This window comes from Heterodontus francisci, unplaced genomic scaffold (assembly GCF_036365525.1).
Source record: "Heterodontus francisci isolate sHetFra1 unplaced genomic scaffold, sHetFra1.hap1 HAP1_SCAFFOLD_328, whole genome shotgun sequence".
NCBI classification, from domain to species: domain Eukaryota; kingdom Metazoa; phylum Chordata; class Chondrichthyes; order Heterodontiformes; family Heterodontidae; genus Heterodontus; species Heterodontus francisci.
The window spans coordinates 1,597,235-1,603,353 of NW_027140959.1; positions in this window are offsets into that span (position 1 = coordinate 1,597,235).

Sequence of the window (6,119 nt, forward strand, 5' to 3'; positions counted from 1 at the left end):
TAAAAATGTGTCCTCTGGTTACTGACAGTACTTCCAGTGAAACCAAACTCTCTGTCTTTGCTCCATCAAATATTGTTCAAGATTTTGCATATCTCTATTCAATCTCCATTTAACATTCCTGCTCTAAAGAAAACAATTACAGTTTGCAGTCAAGGGACAAAAGACAGAGGGGAGGGGGTAGAATTCAGCTCGGACTCTGACACCATCACCACCATATTCCCGTCCTCCGAGGCACAGACCATCTAGACTTGGATAGATATCACCGTCCCTTCATCATCACTGGGTTGATCGCCTGAAATCCTTTATGTAACAGTATTGTGGGAACACCTTCACCACATGGACTGCAGTGGTTCAGGATGAAGGCCTATCATTTTCTCATGGTAACCAGGGATGGGGAAGTAATGCCGACCTTGTCAGTACCACCCATATCCTGGGAACAAATAGACAGGAAATAAAATAGGAACAAAATCAATGTGTTTGTAACTGACTGATTGAAGTGATCAAAGAGAGAGACGTCATAAATCAATAAGTAAATTGTCAACACAATTCACCACACCTGCACCTTGTGTTTGCCTTTCTTCTGTTATCTGTGTGAGGATACAAGTAACAATGAGCCGCTGGCTCAAGAACTGCTGGACATCAATTGTACACACGGAATAAGGACTCAATGGATTCTGTTACCATAGAATCGGAGAATCACAAAGCATGGAAGCAGTCCATTGGCCCATCGTGCCTGTGCCATCTTTGAAAGAGCTTTTTATTTTACACCTCTTTCCTCCTCTTTTCCCAAAGCCCTGCAAATCCCCCTCTGCAGCATTTATCCAGTTCCCTTTTGAAACTTGCTCTTGAATCTACTTCCAGCACAACTTCAGACCGTGTATTCCAGACTATAGCAACTCACTGTATAAAAATGTTTTCCTTATGCCACCTCTGCATCTTTTGCCAAGTATTTTGAGTATTGTTATTGGTCCTTTTCCCAAAGGAAACAGTTTATCTTACTCTGTCAAAACTGCACATAATTGTGATCTGCTCTATTAAATTTCCCCTTTACCTGATCTGCTCTATTTCCTGTTTCTGTCGTTTCCACATGTACCTGAACTTCCTCATTCCTGGACCATTCCAGTAAATCTCCTCTGCACCTTCTCCAAGATTCTGACATCCTTTCTAATAAGTAATGCTCAGAATTGGACACAATTCCTGAACTGAGACCTAACCAGTGATTTTTAAAGTTTTAGTTAGCTTCCTCGCATTTCCACGCAATGCCTCTTTTAATAAAGTTCGATATCCCGGATGTGTTTTTAATAATTTTATCAACTTGTCCAGCTACATTCAAAGACATCTGTTCATGCACCCAATTTAAAATTGCCCCATTTCATTTCCATTGCCTCACCTCATTCTTCCTCCCTTCACTCATGTCTGCAGTAAATGTCATGTGCCTCATTACCTCATGTCATCTCTCTCCCTGAATCCCTCTGATATCATCCTTATTTTTTTACATTTCCGAGTTTCTGTCACCTGAGAACATTGAAATTATGCCTTTTATAGATAAGTAAATGTCACACACAAACACAGTACACAGATATATGTTTATGTATGTTTTTATAAAAGAACAATGGCCTGAATACTGACCATTGGGGAGCATCACTGTATAATCCCCTCCACTGTCTGAGCAACAATAGATCACCAATTCCCTCTGTATTCTATCCCTTAGCCAATGTCATATCCACACTGTCACTGCCTCTTGAATCCATGAGGTTCAGACTTCCTAACAAATCTATTAAATGGCATTTGATTCCACGACTTTTGATTGTTCATATACAAAGTAGCAACCATGCTATCCGCAGCAACACTCTCCATTACTTCATCAAAGAATATGATCAAGATAGTCAGACATGATTTGCCACTAACATATCTGGTGGACCTTCTTGTCATTTATAAACTCATGCTATTCAAACCACAATTATCTTGTCCCAGATTAGAGACTCTAAATGTTTCCCCAACATTTCAGTGAGGTGAGACTGATGGGTCAGTAGTTCCAGTGTGTAGCCTATCACTACTGTTTGGAACAGGGTGTAGAATTTTGAAAACCTCCAGTCCTCTGTCATCACTCCGATATCCAAGGAGGATTGGATGATTCTGGCCAGTAGCTCCGCTACTTCCAACATTTCTTCCCGCAGCAACCCTCAAACATCCCGTCCAGACCGGATAAATGTTTATTGCGGTACAGAAAATGTTGGATTGAAAGGGGTTAACTGAACCTGTTTGTTCAGTGACTTTAATTAATGTCAGTCTCCATGGACTCTAATTGTATCACTGGAGGGTATCCTTCTTCTTAATAAGAGACTCCTTTCAATGTGTTATATTCAGTGGGTTGGCTGGAGCATCACCCCTGGCACTAACAGGGATCAGCGGCTCCAGATAGAGGGAGAGGATAAATCAGAATCTGAGAACAATAGATTGGAATGTTACAACAATGGGTCAGAATCTGAGAACCATAGATTGGAATGTTACGACAATGAGAAGGAGTTTTTCCTGGGAGCTTGATTATCTTTATACTAACTATGATTGGCTATCGTTAAATTGGCGGATCTATTACGCACTTCTTTTTATTCAACACATTTACTATCCTATCCTCGCTGTTGTTGGTGTCCCTGGTAAGTTTCTCTATCCAGTTATTAATTCAACAAATTGTTGAACAAATGTTGGAACACATTACTGTTCTCCTCATTTACAGTGCTTACTTGCTGCTACTGTTATTCCTGTTAAGTCTCTGCATCTGGCTGCTAACTCTACAAGCCATTGTTAACAGTAATACTATTTTTGTAATATACTCTTGCAATGTACTCTGTCATCTTTGCTGCTGTTGGTTTCCTGGTAGATCCCTACGTATAGTTATGAGATCTGTAATCCTTGATTCATTATATCAATAAACCACATTTCACTGATATACTGTTCTTCTCATTTAAGTTTCATGTAGACTAAAGTCAGTGTCTTCGAACCCCATCACAAACATCATTTCCTATCTACTGACTCCATCCGCCAGCAAGGTCAGTGTCTGAGGGTGAACCAGGCTGTTTACAACCTCGGCGATCCTTTTAACCCTCAGCTGAGTTTCAACACCATATCCTCTCCAGTACCAATCCTTTAACCTCCCAGCTCCCTAATATCACCTGGTTCCAGCTCTGTCTAAGCCCACATGCTGCATAAACCCTCATTCATAACTTTGTTAAATTTGACTCCCAATGCTTCCCTGCCCACCCTCCCAGTCAAAAACCTTCATAAACTACATCCCAACCAGAAATATGCTGCCTGTATCCTAACTCACACCAAACCTCGATCACCCATGACCCCTGTGCTCACTGATCTACATTGGCTCCCGCTCTGGCAGCACCCTAATTTTAGAATATTCTCATTCTTGTGTTTGAATCCCTCTATGGCCTCACCCGTCCAATTAGTCCCATTCACCTCCTTATTTCACATATTCCTACAACGTATTCACCTTTAAGCATTTATTCAATTCTCTATTTAAAGTGAAATATTTCCCCTCTGTATTGTTCCCTGGCTGTCGTTTGGGCTCTGTAGAGATGTCGGTGCAACAAACCCAGAAACAATAAAATGATGTGAGATGCACCGCTAGCCACTTCTGCCATGCCCCGTGCTGTGCTCCATGCTGGACAGGGCGTTGGGCAGCTTTGATTCACGCCTATGAAACTTGGTCTGTGCATGTCCACTGACCACCTGTGTTAGTCTCTCTCAGCTGAACATACATTCAGCAGCACGAGGAACCCCCTCTAGTGTTATTTAAAAGGACCAGGCATCCAACTTACAGGTGAGGGGATTTTGACTTACTTCTGCTATTGTAAAGTTAGTGGAGGTTCTGTGGATGGTTTTCTGGAGGTTGTGTTGTGAGCTGCTGCAGAGACTCAGGGAGGGCAGAGGATTTGGTGACCCACATCTGGACGAGGTATGGGGACTGTAGTTACAGTGTCTCTGGCTCTGTAACATGACCAGCAGATGGAACAGAGGCTGCAGAGAGGGGAAGCTCTGTAAAGAGGGAGGAGTAGGGGGCTCTGCCCTACTCACCCCGGGTTTCCCAAGAGCACTTTCCTACCTACACCTAACCCAGGAGCAGTGTGTGAGGTGACTTTGATTCAATAAGGAGGTGGTCACAGAGCTGTGTCACCTGCTGTAACATGACCTGGAGCCTCACACCAGCGTTCGGACGGAGCCTTCAGTGGCTGTTAAGGTCACAGTTTCATTGAACTTCTATGTATCTGGATTTTTCCAGGCACAAGCGGGTAACGTATCCATTATCTCTCTCTATGTTGTCCATTGATGCTGGGTGACGGAGGTCACCTATGTCGAGTGAGGTGAGTACATAACTTTATCCCTCAGCAGGGAGAACCAGGATGAGAAATCCCCTGGCTTTGTCGGGATGGTGGGATTCCTGATGGCGTAGGTGATTCCGCGGGGTCCCCATATCAATGGGGAGATGTACAGGAACTGAAAAAAACTCCATTGATTGACAAGAGAGTCTGTGGCTACTCAGAGCAGGCAGGAAAATATAGTTAAGAATACCATCGGACCAGGGATGATCTTATTAAATAGTGCAGCTCTCCTGGGGGCCGAATGGCCCACTTCTGCTCCTTTGTTAAAGAATATTTTATTCTTATTAATGTACAGATAGTGTGTGACCATGCCCAGTATATCATGTTGATGAATGCCTTCTTTCCAGGCAGCAGCCACCATACCTTCAATCTGAAACAGTCGGCCATTGCCACTGTCATCGGATCTTCATGGCTCCTGAGAGGAGAAGGCTACCTCCTCCATCAATGGCTCATTACCTCTAAACACCACACACTCTCCTCCTCCCACACCCCAACTACAAATCATCCACATGAAAATCACCCGAATATAACGTGAGCAATGGAGTCACCAGGAACATGGTGGAACAGACCATCAGTGTAATGCTTGTGATGTCTGAACAGCTCGGGGGGAGCCCTCCAGTACACACTGGAGCAGGTGTCCAAATTCATGGTGTTCTGCTGCACCCTTCATATCATCACCATCATGAGGACACAGGCATTGGCAGCAGGAATCCGGAGGCCACCTCACGAGGAGGAGGAGGCAGAGAGGATATTTCCTGGATGCCTTCGACCCGGATAGGCTGTCGGGGAATCCCAGCTATAATTACGGTTCCCATAGGACAACCTCCCTTTCCCAACATGGATGCCCATTCTCCACCATTACATTCATCTGAGACGCCCCATCACAGTGTCCCCTTGGTAATTATCCTGTTAAAAAAACACCACCAAAACATTTTCATTAACATCTTTATCCAACAACACATCCAATTGTACAAACAATACTGAACTATTCACCCTTGTTTATTTCCTTAGTCCCTGACTTGTGGATGCCCTCAACCTGCCTAGTGCTCCTACACAGTGTTTCCCCAGTGATTGCAGCATGGCTGGTGGAAAGTTGCTGACTTTCACTGAGGAGACTGCAGATGACCTTGCAGGACGTCCTCGAGCAGCTCTGGGGTTTGAGGACTCGGATTCAGACTGCAACACCTCGACATGGGCAGCAGCAGCCTGGGCTGGCTGATGGGTAATAGAATCATAGAAAACCTACGGCAAGAAGGAGGCCATTCAGCCCCTCTGCTTGTGCTCGCTGAAAAATCGAACAGTTCAATCTAATCCCACTTTGCAGCATTTGTTCCGTATCCCTGCAGATTATTGTACCTGAGGTGCATATCCAGACTGCCTTTGAATGGTTTGAGGGTTTCTGCCTCTGCTACACTTTCAGGCAGTGTGTTCCAAGACCTACAGCACCCACTGGGTAAAAAGGTCTTCTCTCATTTCCCCTTTGTTATTTCTACCAATCACATTAAGTCTATGCTCCCTCCTCACTGATCTCTCTGCTAAGGTGAATAGACCCTTCACCTCCACTCTATCCAGGCCCCTCACAATCTTGTACATTTCAATCAGATCTCCCCTCAGCCTTCTCTGTTCCAAGGAGAACAACCACAGCCTTTCCAATCTATCCTCGTAGCTGCATTTTTTCCAGTCCTGGCAACATCCTCGTAAATCTCCTCTGTACCCTCTCTAGTGCAATTA